The sequence below is a fragment of the Tasmannia lanceolata genome, unplaced genomic scaffold (assembly GCF_043159265.1).
Source record: "Tasmannia lanceolata isolate RefF3 unplaced genomic scaffold, GAP_Taslan_0.1 ptg000178l, whole genome shotgun sequence".
Taxonomy (NCBI): Eukaryota; Viridiplantae; Streptophyta; class Magnoliopsida; order Canellales; family Winteraceae; genus Tasmannia; species Tasmannia lanceolata.
The window spans coordinates 1-23,196 of record NW_027518854.1 but is presented as its reverse complement, the minus strand read 5'-3'; the positions used below and the strand labels follow the sequence as shown (position 1 = coordinate 23,196).

Here is a 23,196-nt window from a genome sequence, read left to right as displayed (position 1 = left end):
ATATATGTACCACAACCCAATCAATGTAACCATCGACTAGACACATAAGATATAATCTAGCAAAGCGACAGGAGCCTGAAACCCTCATTAGATGAACAATCTTAATTGTCTAGTCAGAAGATTTTTGTCCTCGTTGTATATGAACCCGTAGTTAATTTCTCATTTTCTAGCATTTGAATATAACACATCGCAATAGAGTTTTCAAATGAACAATTCAGATATGATGCCAATGTAAATTCCGTAACGGGAAGAAGTTAAGAAAAGACCTTTTCAATTCTTTAGATGGTAGGAAGAAGCTAAGAAAAGACCTTTTCAATTCAGATGTGGCAGGAAGAAGTTAAGAAAAGACCTTTCAAATTCAGATAAGGCGCCAATGTAGAAATGAATAGTGATACGAATAGATGTGCCCATATTACCTTTTGGTAATACAGGTTTCCAACTGTAAAAAATTGCACACCCAATGGTGTTCATCCTCATCAATCTGGTGTGCCCAGCTAGTCAAGAACATTGCCTCCAGTCCCGAGGTGATCAAGTGTTCAGCTTGATTATTAACATTATGTCCTCATTTTATGTTAAAAGCATGTCTTTTATCCTACAGTCATATCCTTTTATCCAGGTGAGGATCACCCAATAATGGTGAGACTAGAGGTAATGGTGGCACGCTAAATGAGTGGAACAAATGTCTAAGTGCTCCACATGTATTACAATGTGACAAAAAAACATAACGGCAGCCCCATCCTTCTAGAAAAACAGTCAATTGAAATTCATTTTATTGAAGAAAATATCATACCAAATTTCCTTGTCATCTTGCTGTGTTTCCTCGTTAGACATAGGATTGCTTGAATCTGTAACATAACAAAAAGATAAGATGAGCAAGGCCAACTGAAGAGCACTGCTATTGACAGTTAAACCCCTTTTATCTACTCTCATTTGTGACCCTATCAAAATCGTGGGTTCTTTAAGAATTTGCCCTAAAATTAATAATTTCCATTTGTAGGCCATGACAAAGGTTGACATTATACATTCACCATGGGTTTATCCACAAAGCATTGAATAGTAACCATGAGGTCAACTGCCACAACAACAAAAAATGAATGCCGTGCAGTTTTCCCATGAGAAAAAAGGTCTTGAGGCAAGAAAGAACACCATACACCTGATCATTTTTCAAAAAAAAAGAAAGAAAAAAAGAACAGAAAAGAAAAATCGAGATGTTTTTTTTACCTTTCTCACTAGCAAACTTAGTCTCTGAATTCTTGACCTTCCCCTTCTCTCTGTTGGTATCCTGCCTACTTGGCCGCTGAGATTTCTTTTGCAAATTATTCCTATTATCAATAACAGATGCCAAATTTGAAGAGCTTTTGCTAACTGATGCCCTGTTCTTGACTGCAGTTCTTTTTTTACCACCCTCTTTCTAAATTGCTTCTCCAACTACAGACGCTCTAATATAATCGGAATTCAATGATTTGGGTTTCAAATTGCCAGCTCTTGCAGTAGAAGTCGAATGACCATCTTCATCAGATGACTCAGGGACCAGAGAGCATGTCTCAGAGACCTGTACCTGCTCTAAATCTTCTGAAATATTGTAGCTTCTCAGCAATTCCTTTGTGGGTTCTCCAAGTTCCAGAAGGTTATGTCGAAGTACATATGATTTCAGCTCATCACGCAATCGCTGAAAAGGCTGTGAATTCAAGCCACAACGCATTAGCAAATTAGAATTATGTGGGAAAGAAAAATCAAGACAGGCAATGTAACAAATATCGTTCTTGGGAATTTCTAGGCAAAGGAAAATCTCAGAATATATTAAATTTCTTTTATTTTTTCCAGGTTTATATCAGGAAAAAAAATATAAAAATAAAGTTATTTAAAAATACATAAATATATAAAATTTAAGAAAAATATATAATATAAAAAAATCGTAAAAATGTCAGGATAACATCATGATATTATTGCAATATTTTATGATATTATTGCTATATTTTTAAAATCTAGGGATTATTTCGGAATTGTCATTTTATCAAAATGTCGCCGTAAAAACGTGATAATTTGAAAATATTGGAGATATTTGTGGCATAGAATACAAGCAGTGTGTGTAATGTGAAATTGAAGAATATACGGGCCTAGATACCTCACATCCAGACTCTAAGGCAAGCTTGAAAAACCCAAGTGAAATTGAATGCTTAGCGGCAGATTCAGATATCTTAATCTGTGATATCCAATAAGGGACAGATGAGAGAACACTGAATTTCCGCCTGTTTGTCGACTTTGACGCATCAGAGGCAGGTGTATCACAATTTCCCTAGCTGCTAGTTGATTTCTTTGTTCTAATTTCTGATATTGGAGTAATGCTGCTAACCGGTCTCGGTAGTGGGCTGACAGAAGACTTGGCAAGAATTGAGAGGCGTCTGGGTGGTTTAGCAGTTTTTTCCTTGTCAGAAAGATCAAGAACACTCACACTTTTGCTTACATTTGAGACCCTGCGCAAGTATGAAATTAATCTCTTCATCTTCTTCTACAGAGGATGTCGTAAACATCTAAATTTGAAATACATAAATATAGAAAGAAATAAAATTTATATTATAGCTAAAATCTGCCTGTACCAAAATATCTTTCTCCCTCCCATTTTAGAAGGAAATTATATGCTGAAAGGCCGTATGAACACATAAAGGCGGTACGATAAAGGTACCATCCTTGAGATTTGGTCCAACAGCAGCCCGTCAAAAAGTGAGCTGCTGTAGGATCAAATATGAAGGATGGGATGCTGAGTACGTATTCATAAGACCTTTCATCATATAATTCTCTTAGAAACAAGTCATTTCTCTCATATTTTGATACTAGACACACCATCTCTCTACCATCTTTTCTTTACACAGAGTTCAATTATACATGCTCTTTAGAAGATCTTTTTTTCATGTATTTATTTATCCCTTGATCTCATACACCAAAGAAAACAAGAATAAAAATAAATAAAAGGTTTGAAATTTTGAATGTAGTAGGAAGAGAGGACATCAAAATTTCGAATTTAAATATAACTGTGAAGTTGGATTTCTAATGGATCATGACTAGTTCAACATGTCGAAGTGAATATGTAAAAGTTTTAACCTAAAATTTGTTTAGAAAGCTTTAAATATGTAATTTTATCAACAAAATGATGTATTGCAAGCAAAGATTATAATTAAATAAAATAATAATTTCAAAGAAATCTATATCAAACAAATTTGATCTGGAAATTTATAAATGATAAAGTATGCATATGATCGGTTACTATAAAATGCATAAAACAATAACCAAAAGAAAAAAATTATTTAAATAAATAAAATTTAAGAATAACTTATGCGCAATCTGTTTATGTATGGATCTAATAAATAAACAATAGAATAATAAAAGAAGAGGATTAAATCTTTCACGATGCTTGCGATTCGTGGGTCCAATCATTGATGGTGGATCTGTCATGGATGGATTGAGAAGTTGGTATTCCGTAGAAGCCCTGTGTGAAAATCAATATGAATGCCGAAGATTTGACGCGCGCATCGCCCCAATATATAAGATCGAGATTAAATAAAATGCTTTGGAAAAAAGTATAAATTTTAGTTTGTATTTGTGTATATTAATGGCTTGTATGGTGAAAAAAAACAATTGTAGAAAGTCTACATTATAGTAAAGTGTGTGCAGAGAAAGAAATGACTTTTTTTAAGAGAGTTCTCCTGTAACCTTTTGAGCAATAAGAGGCGAGGAAGAGAGAGAGAGAGAGAGAGAGAGAGAGAGAGAGAGAGAGAGAGAGAGAGAGTTGCACCAATCGAGGGAAATATCCCCACCCCACCCCCTTCTAGGATTTTGAGGGGAAGAAAGAAATGAAAGATCCTCTTGAGAGGAGAGCCTACTGTTATTTTTTTAGAAGTAGGATAGGAGTTCATTTTTTATACTGCTATAAAAGAAAATGGAAGAAAAAAAAAGATATTTGGGGAGTGCCTAAAATAAAAATGATTATTTTTAATTGACATAGGGTTGTATGTCAAAAAAAGAACCTTTTCTATAATAGGAAAGTTCGTCGAAAATTGTGTTATCTTTTCTGAAATGACACGTCAATGGTGTTTTATTCAATTTCGCGTACTGTGAGAAAGACTATAATGCCTCGTTCATTTTTAATTGTTCCTGTTTTTTAATCTCCACCACCACCGACGACCATCGCTGCAACTCGAAAAAGGTGGAAGAAGAGGAGAAAGAAGAGAAAGAAGACGATGAAAAAGTGGACAAATTAGATGAAGAAAAGAGCGTAAAGAAGGAAACAAAAGAATCGACAATGGAAAAAGTAGAAGACTCCAGAAAAAAATTTAAAAAAAAGAAGAGAGAGGAAGCAGAAATTGGGGCCGTGTCGATGAGAATTGCGGCCGACTTCGTGAAATGTGGCGTCACTGAGTCGACCGAAAAATCTCACAGAGTCTACTCTAAATTTCACCAAGCTGACTTTAAAAAATATTGAGTCAATCCTAAATCTCACCGAGTCGACCCCAATTCCACCAATACGACCCCAACATTCTCTTCTTCCCCTTTTTCATTTTTTCCGATCCATTCTTTCGAGTGTCGATTCTCCTTTTTTTTCTTCTCCCTCTTCTTTTCCATTTTTCTAGCATCTTCTATTTTTCCCGACATCGATTCTTTCTGTTTTCTTCTTCCTCTGCTTCTTCTTCCTCCAAGTTGCAGCAATGGTCAGCCATGGTGGTGAAGATTAAACAATAAGAAAACAAAGAAGAATGAGAATAAGGCATTTTGGTCTTTTTAATCGTACAACACCAAACATACATGAAATGTCATAATGGTTCCATTCTGAAGTAATTTCTCCAACATAACACAGTTTTTGAGAAACTTTCTCTTCTATATTTGGATGTATGTAGTTAGGAGATTTATTAGAAAGAACAAAGATTTTAGAAATATAAGTAAAAGAAACTTTTTGGAAAAAATAAGGACTGTAGCCTTTTACTAGTTATGGTAAAAGGTAATCTTTTATTGAAATAAAAAATAAAAGAACAATAGGTTACAATGAGAATTTATATGGTGGCCGACCGTGAAAATCACAAGGGCAGAGTGTCAAAACTCTGCCCCTTGATTTTTTATCCTGGTCAAAGCCCCTTTTTTGACTTTCCACTTAGATAAAAAATCAAGGGGCAGAGATTTGACACTCTGCCCTTGTGATTTTCACGGTCAGCCACCATATAAAAACTCGGTTACAATTACCCCTCTTTTTCATCTCTTTTCTATATAACAAGTGACAAAGAAGCAAACACATGAATAATATGTAGGTCGTAATTTAAATAGAATAAAATTAAACTAAATAGACACCTATAGGATACCCCTCTTGTGTGCCTGATTTGAAAGTATGGTATCCAAATAAATAAACTCAAAAATAAATGACAAAAAATAGTAAGAAAAAACTAATGGACACAGTAAACAGATTGGGGCAACAACATACAACATCCAATGAGAACACTCTCAATGGCAGCTCGTACACGAACCTTGCTCTGAATTGTTGCCTTGAGCACACAGGACCACATAAAATGAAATTTATACAACAACCTGGCTTTGATACCAAATATGATGTGGAGCGGAAGTGAAAACCAGGTGGATTCTAAACATTGGCAGCATAAATCATTGAAACTTCTAAAATTATACAGTTATACTCTTTGATTTGGTATGCTCTGATACCAATCAAATGTAGAGTGGTCAGCCAAAGCAACTTTTAATCACAGGAGTAGAAACTAGTAGAAAGTCTAGAATTGGTGTGCTTTCAAGCCACTACAGATTCAGTCCTCAACTTAAATCCAAAGACGTAGCAACAAATATGAAATTGAGGCGCCCACTACAAAAATCTTTACCTCCCTTAGGCCATGTTTGGCTCTCAAGAAAAATATTTCCGACCGAAACTTTTTCTAGGGGAAATGTTTCCTTTCCTCGATTTAGAAGGGAATAAATTTTTGAATTAATGGGTCATTTTTTCCATCTCAAATAATTTATTTTAGAGAAAAATAAAGATTAAAATTTGCAAGATTTCAGCCCATATAGCTGAAAAATCTTTACCTCCCTTAGGCCATGTTTGGATCTCAAGAAAAATTCGCATGGGTGTAAAACTTGTGGCCCCACCCTAATGCATAGGTTAGTCTAGATTATGGTGGGGCCCACGCTAATGCATAGGTTATTATGAATTCATGAAGGATGCTGTATATGTGGGCATCCATTGGGGTGCAGCTGTCGAGCAAAGACATATATTTTACTGTTTTGTTCTTTTGATATTTATGAAAACACCAAGGAACCAATAGTGACCAAGGGTTAAATGGAGAAGATTAATAGAGTTGAGAAAATGGTTTTACGAAGTTGACATGAATTTTCACAATGTTAGCACTTATGGAAGCTAATTTTTTATGGCAGTAGAGGAAACCTTGGCTACACTGGGTTTTTTAAGTTAGGCTCCTCCATCCAGCCAGATGTACCTGTGTGTGGATCATACAAACCCAAATGATAGTATTAACTACTAAGCAATCCCAGAAAAAAAGAACACATGGTTGAAATCATGGCAATCCTAGAAAATCCAAAAGCCGTGACTGCAATAAGATAGTACAAAGCATTATAATTATTAACTGCATATTAGGTCACAAACTCTTAACACAGTAGATGCATAAATTAAAACATTAAGTGGAAAGTTTGTGAATTAATATTCAACTAACATTCAAAAAAAGAGGAAAGAAGGAAAAGATGAAAAGAAAATCTGATCTTGCCAACAGGTCTCTTCTTCCTCCTTGTCCATCTCCCCCCCACCCGAAGACCACTGGAACAAAAGAAATAAAGCAAATCAAATGCTATATCTGGATGGTAAAGGGTAAAACATCAAGGATAAAGGGCAAAATGAAAGAAAAAAAAAAGGCAAAATCTGGATGTAAAGGAACATACCTGAAGTCTGAATCTCTGTTATTGCTTTCCTTTGGTTCTTGCAATGAAGAAATATAGCTAACAAAGAAAGGAGGAGGATGCAAAGATAAGAAATGAGAAAGAAGCTGAATAAACTTACCGGTGAGCAGATGGATGTATTTGTTGTTCCTTTCCTTTCCATTAATCTAACAGCAGGTTGGCTAATGATAGGCATGATAATGTTGTTGCCGGCCGCCGCTGTAGAAGAAAGGGGGTTTCTTGTATTTCTTCTGTAAAAGCAAGACTTCTCTTAACCGCTTATTTCATTTACCCAAGACTTCTATTTTGTAAAAGCCGGACTCCCCTTACCTCTTATTTCTTTTACCCAAAATTTTGATTTATGATGATTTGCCAAGAATCGAAAAATAAGAAACTGAAATAGTATGAGCTGATATTTTGGGTAAATTATCCCAAAAAATCCTCTAATGTTAAGCTACCGTTTAGGAAAGGGGTGGACCGGCCGCAAAATCAAATCCGAGGCAAAATTGAATTGGTTCGGGGAAATTTAAATTGATTGGCAACTATATGTAAGGGCGGCAAACAATTTCTTATAGGAGGGAAACCCAAAAAACTTTTCCAAAGAAACCTTTTCCTGGAAGCGAATGACATTTTGTAATCCTACAGGCTTAGTATATATTATAGATGGATTATAGATATACATACCCATCATGGGACCAAAATTGAACATTTTAGATTTTCGGATAGTTCTTTAGTCATACTCATGTGAAGAATATTTCTTATCTTGATTGAAGTTAAATATATTTTTTAAAATGCAATAAAAGAGAGTATTCCTACCGAAACCTCTGACAGCCTAACCGAGTGTGGAACCGAGCAAATCCCTACAAGCCACATAGCATAAAGGGAGTAGTTGTCCACTTGTTAAGAGCTCAAAAATGAATTGTATAAGTGCTCTTCCCTTCGGGTTTAGGTGAGTGATGATGAATATGGGTCCGTTAAAAAGAATCTCTATTTCTTTTTTGACTCAAAGTGAAATCTTTAATAGCTCTCCCGTTTCTGCTTTCTCATTTCCTATCTCCTCCTTCAATTCCACCCAAATTCACTCATTTTCTTCTCCAAGATTGTCAGTGGTTGGTCCTTCATTTGTAGTAGAAATTTCAAATGCACTTATGTCCTTCATTTGTAGTAGAAATTTTGCAAAACAAACCATTCCATAGCTTGTTGAACGACCAAGTTATTTATAAAGAAGCATCGACTAACCCACTAAGAGAGATTTGCTAGGCAATTTCACGAAAAGCCATTTCGTGACTCACTTTTTAGAGAGAGAACAGCCACATACCAGCAAATTTTGTCTTATTCATTTAATTCACATCACGCATTTGTACTGTCCTGTTCAGTCTAAAATGCCTGGGCACAGTTGGTCAGTGCAAGCGTGTGTGGGGAGTGTGTATATGTGTGAGTGATGCAAGGGCGTGCCAGCCAAGGAGGTATGAAATCGGAAACTCATTTCGAGGGTTCGGCAACCGAAATGTTTCCATCTTCTGAGACTGGATTTTAGGTGATTGAGATGAAGAGGGGAACGTCACTTCTTCCTCGGGCTGTCTATACACAGATGGAAAGGACATTTTTAGTACAGACATAATGTCAACTGAGGAGATGTCGACACGCGCAAATTGTCAACGACACGTCGACATGCATGACTCGCGATTGGCAAGGGAAACGTCACCGAGCGCAGAACGCAAATGTCGCTATCGATTCAAGCAGAATGCAAACGACTCTCAAGGTTTACAAGCCGTTCTATTTCAACTAAATGACAAAAGAATATAAACAAAACGGCAATGCGAGGGATAGTTGAATTAAAGGGAAGGACTCACTTGGGAAGATAAATTCATTGCATCCTTAATCCGGATAAAATCTATAGCTGGGAAAAGTATAGGTATAGTACTTGAAAGTAAAGATAAAATGTAAAAACTTGTTTGGATTTTGGTTCTGGTACCTCTTCCTTGGAGACAAACGTCTCTTTATATACCTTTATTTGGATAACTATAAATACCCGAATTTACCCCTCCCTCTAATATTCGTCCCCTTTGTGAATCAAGGGTAATTTTGTCATTAGAAGTTGGATTAGAATTAGCGCTTCTTTAGAAAAGCCTATAAATACAACTTTAAGAGTGATTAAGAACCCTAAACCGTCTTTGTGGCCCTAAGAGAAGATCCATGAGGAGAAAGAGAGGAAGAACGCGATTCAAGAAGAGACAGCGTGAATCGAGGTAAGATCTATGTTCTATATAAGGTTTAGCATGTTGAGAACACTAAAACAAGGATTAAAGTATTTAAAAGATAAAATTTGTGATCAATATGGCTTAGAATAAGAATATTTTGACTGATCTTGGATTCCTAGGGTTAGTATCGCCCTTCGACCCCCAACAAACCCAAGAATTGGCAGTTATGTCATAGAATTTTAGTTTTAGAAACCTTAACCTAAAAGATTAGATTATTTTACAATAATTACTCGTACCAATTCGGAGTGTGAAATTGATTTAGATGGATTCCTCTCGTCGATATGAATCCAACGAATCCGACCACGAGCGAATCAGAGCTAAAACGGAAAAGTTATGGTCCGTTGAAGTTTTGGGAAAATCAGGACGAATCATGAATTTTCACAAAAACCAGTCATGAATAGTGCTGCGGGCGTCCGATGAATAGTATCTGGCATCCGATGAATAGTAAACCGAGAACCCGAAAGTGTGCAGAGGCGTCCGATGAATAGCGTTGGGCATCCGATGAATAGTGGTGCGGGCGTCCGATGAATAGTGTCGGACTTCCGAACTCATTGAAAATTTTGAAGTATTTTTCTTAATTTTGGGAGGTTTTAACCATTGCTTTGGCCACTATCCTAGGCCTATTTATTGATATGAATGCCATTGTTTGGGATAGGTATTGTGCCCTAGAAATTGTTGAAGGAATATATATTCAGCATTTGAGGTACGTAATTTCGTACTACTTTAGTGCTACGATTTACATTTCGAATACTATGCCATTGTTGATTGTGAATCCCAAACTCTCTGAATCTTTGGAGCCATTGATAAACTTTAGACTTGACTTGGGTCTTGCATGCTAATTCCGTTATTTTTTGAAATCTATTGAATCTTATGGCAAAGAGACTTACATTGAATGCTTTTTCCATTATATGAATCTTTTGTGAAAACCCATTTGTGATTCCTTCACACTTATGAACTTTGACCACTGTGTGACCATCTGCATTGACAACCTTATGAAAAATCTATGTGAATTACTATCTTTGAATGTCGAATGAACTCTATTGAATTTGGTTATTTGGTGCACCTACGTGGTGTAATACTTTAGACTTGTGAAACCCCTTTCAGTTTTTCTAACGGTATGAATCTTTGAACTATCAGACATCCTCTACTATATGAATCCACTTTGGAACTAATGTAAAACAATCACTTCGAACTTTGAATACCAATATATATATATATATATATATATATGAGAAAAATAATTGTGAGCTTGAAGCTCATATAGCTTATATGAGCTTGAGGGCCCAAACACATGTGGGCCCACATTGTTAGGATGATCCAAAGCATTCATTTGAAAGGCCCTTACGTAGATAGAGTGTGTACGAAAATTCAGCTCCATTGGATCATCCTAACCCCACCAAAAGTGGAGGGCAAAATGGACATACACCGTTTGTCACAAATCTGCCCAGTTTTGCCCTCCGCTTTTGGTGGGGTTAGGATGATCCAATGGAGCTGAATTTTGGTACACACCCTATCTATGATGGGACCTTGTAAATGAATGGTTTGGATCACCACAAAAAATGTGGGACCCATGTGTTCGGGCCCTCAAGCTCATATAAGCTATATAAGCTTCAAGCTCACAATCATTTTCCTCATATATATATATATATATATGGGAATTGCTAGCGTCCTTCGCAAAAGGCATTTCCCGGGTGGTTTGACCAACCACCTCGTGAATGGAGACAACAACTTTTTTCTCCATTCACGAGACGGCTAGTCTGATATGTGACTGACCAGCTGCGAGAAACCTTTAGCGATGGATCCTAGCAAATCCCTATATATATATATATATATATATATATATATATATATATATATATATATATATATATATATATATATATATATATAGGGAAAGGTGTGCGTACTCGGTCGAGTAGATAAGCTTATCTACTCGGTCGGGAAAAACAGTGGGGGCCCACATTTTTGGGGTGATCCAAACCATTCATTTGAAAGGCCCTTATCTAGATAGGGTGTCCACAAAAAATCAGCCCCATGGGATCATCCTAACCCATCCAACAGTGGAGGGAAAAATGGGCAGATTTGTGGACAAGCTGTGTTTGTCCATTTTTCCCCATTTTTCCCTCCACTGTTGCATGGGTTAGGATGATCCTATGGGGCTGATTTTTTGTGGACACCCTATGTAGGTAAGGGCCTTTCAAATGAATGGTTTGGATCACCCCAAAAATGTGGGCCCCCACTGTTTTTAATCCGACCAAGTAAATAAGCTTATCTACTCGACCGAGTACGCACACCCATATATATATATGAGGAAACTGTTGGTGAGCTTAAGCGCACCAAACTTATGGTGCACTTAAGCTCCCCAATCACATGGGTCCCACATTTTTTGTGGTGATTCAAACCATTCATTTGCAAGGCCTTATCATAGATAGGGTGTATACCAAAAATCAGCTCAATAGGATCATCCTAACCCCTCCATTTGTGGAGGACAAAAATGGGCAGATTTGTGGACAAACATTGTCTGTCCATTTTGCCCTCCACAAATGGAGGGGTTAGGATGATCCTACAGAGCTGATTTTTGGTACACACCCTATCTATGATAAGGCCTTTCAAATGAATGCTTTGGATCATCCTAACAAAGTGGGCCCCCATGTGATTGGGCGCTTAATCGCACCAACCGTTTCCTCTCTCTCTCTCTCTCTCTCTATATATATATATATATATATATATATATATATATATATATATATATATATATATATATATATATATATATATATATATATATATATATATATATATATCGGAAAAATGTTGCTACTCGGTCTTGTAGCTAAGCTTATCTACTCGGTCGGGAAAAACAGCGAGGGCCCACATTGTTTGGGTGATCCAAACCATTCATTTGAAAGTCCCTTACCTAGATAGGGTGTCCACAAAAAATCAGACCCATAGGATGATCCTAACCCATCCAACAGTGGAGGGAAATGGGAAAAAAATGGACAGACACGTGTCGTCCTCCCCTTCCTCCTCCCGTTTATTTTGATTTTCTCAAATTCCCAAAAAATCAGCAAAAAATACAAAAAAGAAAAGAAAAGAAAGAAAACAGGAAAAAAGCCATTAAAATAGGGAAAACCCTCTCTTGCCAAGAATATTGCCCTCTGTATCTCTCGCTCGCCTCCAAAATCTCGCCTAAGAGAAAATTTCGACCCAAGATTCTCACGAAGACTCTCTCTGTCTCTCTCTCCAAAATCTCGGTATCGCGAGATCATTAGCAAGCCCGAAAATCCTCACCGAACTTATCTTCTCAGGACCGCCTCGACACACGCACCACAACTGCCATACAGCTGCATCATCAACCACGAAGTGTCTGGATTTTCCCAGATTTCCCCACTTCATCAACTGCTACTTAGAAGCCTGATTGATTTTTTTTCGGGTCTTCTCTCCCATATTTCTGCCCCTCTTCAAGAAACCCTATTTCAGGGTAAATTTTAGAAACCCTGTTTCAGGGTAATTTACCCATGTCACCTTTTAGAAAGGCTACCTCTCTGTTCTTTTTTTTTTTTTTTCATTTATGATTTCCTGACCTAAACATTTTTAAAACTTTTATAATTTTTGAGCTGATTCTGCTATATATTCTGATTTCACGCCTTATTTTGCATTCCACATAGTCGATGACTGAGTGTTTATTTGGTTGAGGTACCAATATCTTCTTGATTTGGATTTGATTGCTATATGAATTCAGTCTTTGGTCGGCTAATTAGATGTGTATTGACTATTGAGAATTACACCGATTCATCGATTGTTTAATTTGATGATACTTCGGAGATTATGTGCGTACTACTTTTTCCAGAGGATGTTGATGATGGCCGGTTTACTTGAATTATCTAAAATGTTCTTACAGGCAGCATAGTTTAAGACCACTTGATGTTGTACTATACATGTGTTCATTGGGACTTGCTAGGCAATTTTAAGAAAAGCCATGTCGCGGCTGACTTTTGCATGTGAGAAAATCCACGGAGGCTCACTTTTCAGCTGATTTTGTCCTCATTTTATTCATCTGAGATGGTTATCCTATTATGCAAAAGGTAGCCACCAAATGGCTTCCCACGAAATTGCCAAATGCCATATTTGTAGTTCAACTAAATTTTTTATCTGAGGTGGCGGTTCTCTGGTGCAAAAGTTATATTTGCTTACATTTTCCCCCTTTGCTACTTTATAAATGATTTAGAGAAAATCTATAAATCCATCTTTTAAATTCATTTTTTATGAATTATTTAAATTCGTCCGAGTAGAAATACTATATCAACAGATATTTTTATTTTTGTGTTTTCTAATAAATTATTTTAGGTGTTAGTTTGTTTTTTCCAGTTCTTTTCCCGTGTTTTAATCACCAACTGGACTATATAGAATGTATTTCTTTTCTGTTTAAACAAATTTTCCACTGTTCAAAGACACCTGTAGGCCTCTCCTTCCTCCTCAGGGCATTTTCTATATTTAATATGGATTATTCAAGCTCTGCTGTTGGTTTTGGAATTTCTTTCTTCCTTCCTTCCTTTTTTTTTTTGCTGTTGATTCGATTCCTTTCTTCTTCCAGGAGTAGGCTTTCGGGCGTCAAACATTTAAGACACCTTCTGTTGCCATCTGCTGCTAAGTTTGGGTTCCAGACTTTAATTTCACCTCTCTAGCCTTTTTTTGATGGATTTATCAGGAAGGGGATGCTCTATATTTTGGTTGAGTGAAAATAAGGTTTATCAAAATTAGGGAATGCTAAAAAACTCAAAGAGTGTAATCAAACAAACCTACAACTATAGGAAGTTGGTACTTCTGGATTGAAATGAAAAATCCTTACTATGAGGTTTCTTTGTTGAATCAATGGATATTTATGGCAGATGGACTGTTACAGCCTTGGTGCGTCATTGCTGACGATGGTACTTTTAGTGAGAAGGTGGTGATGAGCAGTTGTATTAATTTTTTTCTACTTAAAGAATGTTTTTTTGAGGGTTTTATCTATTTTCATTATGATCTTACTCTTTCTATTGTATTTCAGGTATACCATTAAAAGAAAATTGTATTGCAGGTATAAACAAATCTTACCATTGCTCTATTGTCTGTTGGAATTGCACACAATGTCTGGATATAAAAGTTTCTCATGAAAAAAATTAATCCTGGTATTTTTGTAGTTTGCTTAATCATGTTTGAAATTGAACCAATAGGGTCATTGTTGGATGCAACATAATTTGAAAATTTAGTCATGGTATTTCTGTATTTTACTTAATTGTGAACTGGAAAATTTAGAATAAATGAGTCTCTTTGAATTTCGATGAAGAGATGAGTTTCTTTGAATTTAACTTCTTGACTTTGGTTTTCTGTACACACCCTTCCAACCATCAAACATTGTTATTTTTGAAGTTTACTTAATTCTGAGCTAGAAGATTTAGAAAGGATGAGTTTCTTTGGATATAAGTTGTTCACATTGGCTCTTTGTACACCCTTCCAACCATCAAACAGTGGTGTATATTTTTGACAAAAGCTAATATGTAGAAATTAAAATGCAATGATATCATTTCTTTAATTTTACCCAGCTCAATCATTTTTATTTCATCTTTTTAGTAACAAGCCGTCAGTTACAGGTCAAAAGCTCTTTCATTTTGTTCGTTTCCTTATCCTATTTCATAAGTTTAGACTATGATTATTAGGTAATTCTTGTGGAATATTGTTGTATATTTTTCTCTATTTCCCTTTTTGAACTGTGCATTACATAATTTTCATTTATAGTGTGTTGAGATGTTGGAACTTTGGGTTTATTGGTGGTGTGTTGTTATCATTTATTGCTTGTGTGTGATTTTTTTTTTAGCTTGTGATGTTGTGTTCTGAGGTTTTCTTATAGATTGGATTCTGAGGATTGTGTAATTAAATGCATCCGGAAAGACTAGAGTTTTGGGAATTCATGCCATGAACTCAAACGAGTCTATGGAAATTCATGCCAATGCACTCATACGAGTCTACAGGATGTCTGGCTAGCCAAGATCCCGTCCTCAATGCTCGGAAGGCTGTACTTTGGGCACTGCAGCCGTTAATCATCAGATATACTCTTTAAGTTTACTTAATTTGGGAATTTGTTTATCTTAAACTTTATTATTTTACATTCTAATTAGGACATTTCACTGATATATATTTCGTGGTGAATCTCTTTAAAATTCTTTAGATCATCTGCAATTCTCTTACGTCGCTATTCTTTTTTTGGTAGGTGAGCTGGGTTTGAACCTGGGCCATAGTCGTTTTTGCTATTCTTTCTATGCATCCAGTGGCATTTTTCATGGCCTCAATGATTTAATTTATGAAGTTGATATAGGAAGTATTCAATGGATGGGTATGCTAAAGTGTTAATAAGTATTAGTTTTTCCTTACCGCCCGTGCATCGTCCATCTTTGCATTTCTCAGGTATGTATTTCTGCATTTTTTCCTTAAATTTTGGTGAAAAAAAATTGCTTGCATTCCATCTGGGATTTTACAATTTCAAGAGGAATTTGTTTCTTCCAACTCTGACAATTGGTTAGGGTTAATGGACACAACAATGATGGATTCAGAACCCATTTATTTTACGCATTTGGTTGTTGTGGGAGTTGCGGGTCAATGTTTTTAACTTCATAACATAGGTACATACTTTCTTCGTAGGTTTTTTTCCTACTTAGTGAGGTTTTTGGACTTCTGGTAATACAAGTTGTATGTTTTCCTCTTCATTCTTTGCAGTGATTATCTTTCCATGTTGAAAAGCTTCCTACATATACCCAATATTGGGTTATGTGTCTGGAGTTGTAACAATATCATACTTTGCAGAGCTATCTTGAGGATCTATTTTGATTGCCTGATGGTGATAGAAATGAGGATTGTGCTCCTGAACTAATTCTTTTGCATTGGCTACCACCATTGTAAAATTATTTTAACACAATATACCAAGTTCATTCGGTTGTAGTATTTAATCCATCAATTTCCGTATTTAGAATATGACAGGATAATGCAATGGATGATATGAAATGGATGAGAATGCAGCCAAGCAAGTGTGAGATTTTATTTCCTAAGAAAAGATAATGCTATTAATTTTCAAAAAAAAAAAATGCTATTCTTCCCACTAATCTTCCTGATATTTTCCCCTCTTTATAATAGTAGATGTTTTTGTTTATAAGATCAAAGTCTCTTTCTCATGCTCTTCAAGCTTGGGCATCGAAGTACCTCCAGCTTCTTTTCCTTTTTCCCCAATTTTTCCTGTCTATGAGCCCTCCGGTTATTGGGTTCTTTTACCAGATCTGGTTGGAAGTAGTGGAACTTTTTGAGAGAGAGAGAGAGAGAGAGAGAGAGAGAGAGAGAGAGAGAGAGAGAGAGAGAGAGAGAGAGGCCTTTTTGCAATTGTCTACAGAGGTAATTATATGAATCTCTTTATTATTTAGAAAGATCTATTATACCATTGAATTCACGTCCTCTATTTCAAGGTCTAACTCAGAAACCATACTATCCACTCTGTATAAGTATTTAAGATTTTCTATGGTTTCCCTTCTTCTCTTAAATATTTGAAAACGATGAAAATCAATCCAATGATCTTTTCTAATGATCTCTGCAAATTTCTTATGAGCTTGATTTTGGGAGCCAGTATTGGTGACTTTTTTATAGCAACTATGGGTGATTTTGAGAGAGTATTGTGGCTTTTCAGATTCTCAAGTATGTATTAAGTACAATAGCAATTAATGAAGTTGAGAGCATATATCAATTTCACTGCCATGAAGGTGATAAAAGTTGGTTTATAAAGGTGGAGTGCAATGTGTTTTCTTTCTTCTTTTTTTAAATCTACAGAGTAGCCCCTGCAAAGGATGGGTTGTTGTAGCTTGAAAGGTATGGGGAAAAACCTTTGATATTCCACATAGAGTAGCCCCTGCAAAGGATGGATTGTGGTAGCATGAAAGGTATGGGGAAAAACATTTGATATTCCACATATGTTTCACTTGCACAGAAACTGCTCGATGAAATGTTTTTAAGAAAAGAAAGAATTTTTTACTTACCTTTTGTGCAATGTTAGTCTTTTACATCCGAGCAGAGATTTGCTCTTGCTGGCCTTTCCTTTTTTCATGACAATTCCTTTCAGGTTTATCCAAAAAACTTTCTCTTTTTCACATTTATATAGTATAGATAGTCATGGAATTCTATAGGGATATGTTATGTTTCATTTAATTGTAGGCATGATTTTCCTAAGCTTTGTAATAATCTACTATGGGTTCCAACATTGTTTATATTGGGTTTTTAAGGTTTTTGATTTGTTGAATCTAGGATTGCCTGAGATCGTTTGTTCGCATGCTACAACTTGATATATCTCAACTTACCTGCTTCCATCAAAGACAATATCACCAGCCAAGTTGTTTCTATCTCTATCTAGAAGCTATTCATTTGACCTTATTTTTGTGCTTCCTTCTCATTTCCTGTTGTTGCATATAAATGGAAAAAAATTTCAATATTACTTCATTTTCTTTGTTTCAGTATGTGCAGGCAGTTCTTTGCCTTTTTATTTGTTTTGGAATTTTGATTGTTGATATGGAAATGAAGCTTTTCACTTTACTGAGATTTTATGTAGAACCCATGTCAGGAAAAGTGATGAAATGCGTTTGAAAACTGTGGTCTCTAGGTTTTGAATGTGAATACTTTTTTTATCTCAATTTTTAGACCGTCAAATACACTTATTAAGACACACAATAGACTTCTAATCAAACCCAATCTTAACAAAAAAATGTTTCACATTCTTGGTTAAATCAAATCTATAACTATAATCCTGCAACTAGTCAAAGTTAAACACAGGACACTATCAGTTTTAACTGATTTTGGAACTGTTTTAAAACAACACAAAATCAGCATATCACAGTGATCCAATTGGGAGAAAACATTTAAAGAACATGTAATCAGTTTCACATTTTCGGTCTTTGAACTGTTTTTTTTATTTAATCTCGGTATATTAGGGCCGCTAAAAATGTCTCACTCAAGAAGGTGAGTTGAGTTGAGCTCTAATTTGGTGATTCATGGCAGTTTCTATAATGCATCCACCCTTGGAAGAAGATATGCCAAAGTCCTATAAAGCAACTACAACCAGAATAGATGACATTAAAATGGTAATAGCCACTGAGCAGTGAACAACAAAATGAAAAAAAAAATAGGAATGAAAGAAAAGCAGAGGAAGTGAGAACCTATTACTTTAAGAAAGACAGCTGAAATGATAAACGTCAGGGTGGATCAAAGAGAAAATAGAGATTAGAAAGGAGATAAAAGTAAGAGGAAGCTCAGGAAATTGGAGCTCACCTTCTTCTGTATAAGCTTCTTCCGCCAGTAACAGTTTCCAAAACGTGACAAAAAATGGAATTAATTGAGAATACTGCAAATAAAAGCATGCAAATGATTAATCAAAGAGAATCAAAATGTGTGGTTCCATAAAGTAGGAGGTAGGTCAAGAAATTGGAGCTCACCTTCAACACCACATTTTTTTGAATGTGAATACTTTTTTTATCTCAATTTGTAGACCGTCAAATACACTTATTAAAACACACAATAGACTTCTAATCAAACCCAATCTTAACCATAAATTGTTTCACATCCTTGGTTAAATCAAATCTATAACTATAATCCTACAACCAGTCAAAGTTAAGGACACTATCAGTTTAACTGATTTTGGAACTGTTTTAAAACAACACAAAGTCAGCATATAACAATTATCCCAATTTGCGAGAAAACATTTAAAGAACATGTAATCAGTTTCACATTTTCAGTCTTCGAACTATTTTTTATTTATTTAATCTTGGTATATTAGGGCCGCTAAAAATGTCTCACTCGAGAAGGTGAGTTGAGGTGAGCTCTAATTTGTGGAGCTTCCTCTTATTTTATATCTTTTCTAATTTTTATTTTCTTTGATCCACCATTTGCATGCTTTTATTTGTATTATTCTCAATTAATTTCTTTTTTGGGCAGGTTTTGAAAACTGTTATAGGTGGAAGAAGCTTATACAAAAGGTTTGAAACTTTCATGTTTCTTTGCACTTTTCTGCTTTTTGGAACTGTAGCTGAGAAGATCTGATGTTACATTTCAATGTCAAGAACTAGTCGATGCTTCGCATTTGGTGGAAGTAGAAACATAGTATTGCATGATCCCGAGATTGACCCACGGTTAGTTTTATCAACATGTTCTCAAGAATGTGGTAAGCTGTATTTTTTTTTGGAATGTTTTTCTCTTCTTTGTTATTGTCTGTTTTTATCCTCTTGCTTCAGTTTTTGGATTTTGATTGCATATGTATACTGCCGAATTCTGGGAATGTTGTGCGCTTTTAATTTTTTATAGCAATTTTTTTCACATTCAACAATTTCTTGCAAAAGGAGCTCTCTCTATTTGTCTTACTTTTGTCTTTATTTTCCTGTACTGGGAAAGGAATTGGTCTTTAGTTTGATTATAACAGTTGGAAATGTTTCATGTGTAGAATTTCTTGGTTGTCTCACTAGACAAATCCAAAACATTCTTCCTCGACTTAACATTTGTTATCCCATGAAATGAGGATGTTTTTATAGACAGCATCATAGCATGAATTGTATAATCTTAGTTGATACCCATTTTTCAGATGGGGATTTTTATTAGCTTTTGCATTTCCACCCATGTAAAAACATTAAACAATCTTCTTTGAATTGGATTTTTTTACTCTTTTAGAGTCGAATTATAACGACTGAAAGAAAAATAAGGAGCTGGAATCTCTCCCTGTTTTCACATCTCTTCATTGAAAAGTTACATCTTCCTTAATTTCGTATCTCTTGGTATCGTCAACACATGAAAAGTGACAGCTTTCTTACTTTCATATCTCTTTGTACGCCTCACTACTGTCTGCTAGAGTTCTATCCGTTCGAATTTCTATAGCATCTACTAAATGTTTTACAGTGGTTACTCTGTCCACTTTTTATAGAATGTTGTAGCCTCATGCCGAATTTGTTGAGATGCAGCTGGTATGGCTGGCCCCCCTCCTTCCTATACCAACTACTAAATGATTTCTTATATTTGAGATGTGCCCCCCTCCTCTCTCTGTAGCAACTACTAAATGATTTCTTATAATCTGATATTTGGCCTCATGTCAAACCAGTACATTCTCCACCGGCATCAATCACTCACTCCGTGCATCGCACGGGTTTCTTACTAGTAAATATATATAGACACACACACACACACACACACAGAGAGAGAGAGAGAGAGAGAGAGAGAGAGAGAGAGAGAGAGAGAGAGAGAGAGAGTTGCTTCAGAAACTCATGTGGCCCCACATTTTTTGGTACACACCCTATCCATGGAAGGGCTTTTCAAATGAATGCTTTGGATCACCCCAAAAATGTGGGCCACATGAGTTTTTAGAGCAGCTGCTTAGATAGCTTATCTAAGCATGGATTTTTAAAACAAGGGTGGGTCCACATTTTTGGGGTGATCCTAAGCATTCATTTGGAAGGCCCCATCATGGATGGCGTGTGTACCAAAAATCAGCTCCATTGGATCATCCTAACCCTTCCATTTGTGGAGGGAAAAATTGGGCAAATTTGTGGACAAACAGTATCTGTCCATTTTTCCCTCCTCAAATGGACATGTTAAGATTTGAGCTGATTTTTGGTACACACCCCATCCATGATGGGAACCTTCCAAATGAATGCTTTAGATCACCCCCTCACCCCCAAAATGTGGGCCCACCCTTGTTTTAAAAATCCATGCTCAGATAAGCTATCTGAGCAGCTTCTCACAAACCATTTCCTATATATATATATATATATATATACTAGTAAGAAACCCGGTGCGATGCACGGGTAAAAAAACAAAAGCCCTAAAAACTTACACTCAAATAGCTTGATTGTATATGTGGAAGGAAAGATAAAAAATACCATAAGAGGTAAATAGAACTGAAAGAGAGATCCAAAGAAGCGGCAAGCCTGTTGGGAAATGAAATTAAAATGTAGCTGGCAATGTTAAGGTATTCACCTTTCTAATATGACTTCTCTCAACAGCCTATTGATATGACAGATATGAGGAAAATAGAAAGACCAAGCATAAAAAGAACCGCAACCACAATATAGTACTATCAATTGAAGAGGTGGATATAAAGGAGGTGGATTTTGATATGGCCATTCCTAGCACAACCAAACTGATAAACAATTTGGATTGAATACGTGGGCCTCACCTTGACAAACGAAAGACCCCCACTCAAAATAACAAAGGACAATTTACTATCCTTCTTTTCATTACAATGACGAATCCAAATCTTAACTCGTAAAGTGGTATTAGAACATCACAAAAACTTTGAATTCTACATGGACACAGTAATGAACCTCAATTCTATACCCCGTGCGATGCACGGGCAAAAAAAAGAAAGTTTGGCTTAAAATTGTTTTAAAGGCAGAAATATGCATTCGTTAAAAATATTAAGTTTGGAGATGCAGGTTTTGCCTCAAAACATGTGAAAAAAGAGTAATAGCTCTTATAAATTATCTATTTAAAAATGGACATGAAAATGGAGGAGGAAAGAATAACAAATTCATTTTCTTGGAAAGAGGAAGGAACAACAAATTCAGTTTCGTAAACATAAACAGAATGAAAATCGAGCGAAATCCCAACTTCTAAGCCAACAAATCAAAGACAGACTATCAACAGAAAGTTCAAGTGGTGAACATTGTCTCTTGTTCTTAAGTGATGAAATAAGATGAAACCTCAAGTTCCCACTCTACTCCACCCAAGCAACTGTCATTCTTTGCAAGTAGACCTCTCCAACTGCAACTCAAGCCTGCAAGCTCAACAACAAAATTATTCATGTGGGACCTATGAAAAAGCAACTACGGAAGGATTAGAAGATTTCGGTTCTTTATCAAAAAGCAGAAATGCAACTACGGAAGCATTAGAAGATTTTATTTCTTTATCAAAAAGCAAAAATTTTGAATAAGTAACTCCTATGATCCATGTTGGATATATGTAATAAGCCTGAGGGCATAGATGTAATTATGCTTCTCCATTATTAATAAATATATTAGTATGTGTATGCATATTTATATGTTTGTGTCTTGATGTATGCCCGTATGTTTGCTCATACATTTATGACTGCATGTATGCAGAATTTTAGAAAGGGATTATTACCTATAAGTATTTCATTTATAAAATATACTATGCTTAGCCATTCTAACATATTATTTAGCCAAAAATAATTTTTAGAAAAAAAATATTTCTACTAAGTATTTATTTATGTTGCATGCATTAGACATTGAACTTGTTTTCTTCAACATGACCTTTTGAGTAACGCTAAAAAGGCAATGTTTTAGTCTGAAGAGTTTGTTGTTATATTCCTCTGATGTTTTGAAAATTTTTTATTCAAAAAAATTGTGTACATATGGGCCATGTGTCCAACAGAAAAATAATCGGAGACCAACATCAATCAAAGCCTTGACCCCTAATTATTATGGCTCAAATGGGCAGTCCGCCAGACGAAATTTGGTCGGCTGGACTCCACCTGGCATTGAACACATCTAATGGACATACTACTAATTAACCTTAACATTTAGTTGAAAATGTAACCCTCTATCTTTTTCTACTTTACCATTTCAACTTTTATTGGTAAGAAACTAGTGAGGGCATTTCAAGTTATTTTTTTGGAAAATGACTGAAAACCCTCTACATAAAAACATATCTAAAAGAGTCTGCCCAAAATTTTCTTGATTACCAATAGCATAGTATTGTGTCCTAAATAGTTTTTAATTTTTTGTCTCTACCAATTTCAACCTTAATTATATTAGGGAAAACTACTAAAAACCGACTACATCACAACATATTTTATAAGAATCTCCACGTAATTTTCTTAATTACCAATAGCTTAATCTTCGCCTTAGATAGATTTTAATTTTTTTTCTGCCCATTTTATCCTTATATTACCTAATTAGATAATGCTTACTTTTCCTAAGAAGGGACAAATTCTTAA

The 23,196-nt window shown here is 35.5% G+C and overlaps 3 long non-coding RNA genes across 11 annotated transcripts; 1 reads left to right on the top strand and 2 right to left on the bottom strand.

Moving 5' to 3' along the window:
* Window positions 1-304: 304 nt before the first annotated feature.
* On the bottom strand, window positions 305-2,467 carry LOC143866916 (uncharacterized). Its single transcript, XR_013243062.1, has 3 exons — window positions 2,126-2,467; window positions 1,222-1,678; window positions 305-845 (listed from the first exon to the last, which is right to left on the bottom strand). It is a non-coding gene; the product is annotated as an uncharacterized LOC143866916 (long non-coding RNA).
* A 4,201-nt stretch (window positions 2,468-6,668) lies between these two features.
* On the bottom strand, window positions 6,669-7,871 carry LOC143866913 (uncharacterized). The gene is made up of 3 exons (XR_013243060.1): window positions 7,750-7,871; window positions 6,937-7,184; window positions 6,669-6,814 (listed from the first exon to the last, which is right to left on the bottom strand). It is a non-coding gene; the product is annotated as an uncharacterized LOC143866913 (long non-coding RNA).
* Window positions 7,872-12,281: 4,410 nt separating this feature from the next.
* Window positions 12,282-19,505, top strand: LOC143866917 (uncharacterized). Of its 9 annotated transcripts, XR_013243069.1 has the most exons (5): window positions 12,282-12,675; window positions 13,789-14,139; window positions 14,242-15,635; window positions 15,752-15,850; window positions 15,945-19,505. It is a non-coding gene; the product is annotated as an uncharacterized LOC143866917 (long non-coding RNA). The 9 variants fall into 9 exon arrangements; XR_013243071.1 differs by having other exon boundaries at window positions 14,242-14,271; window positions 15,442-19,505; XR_013243067.1 differs by having other exon boundaries at window positions 14,242-14,271; window positions 15,082-19,505.
* The last annotated feature ends 3,691 nt before the right edge of the window (window positions 19,506-23,196 follow it).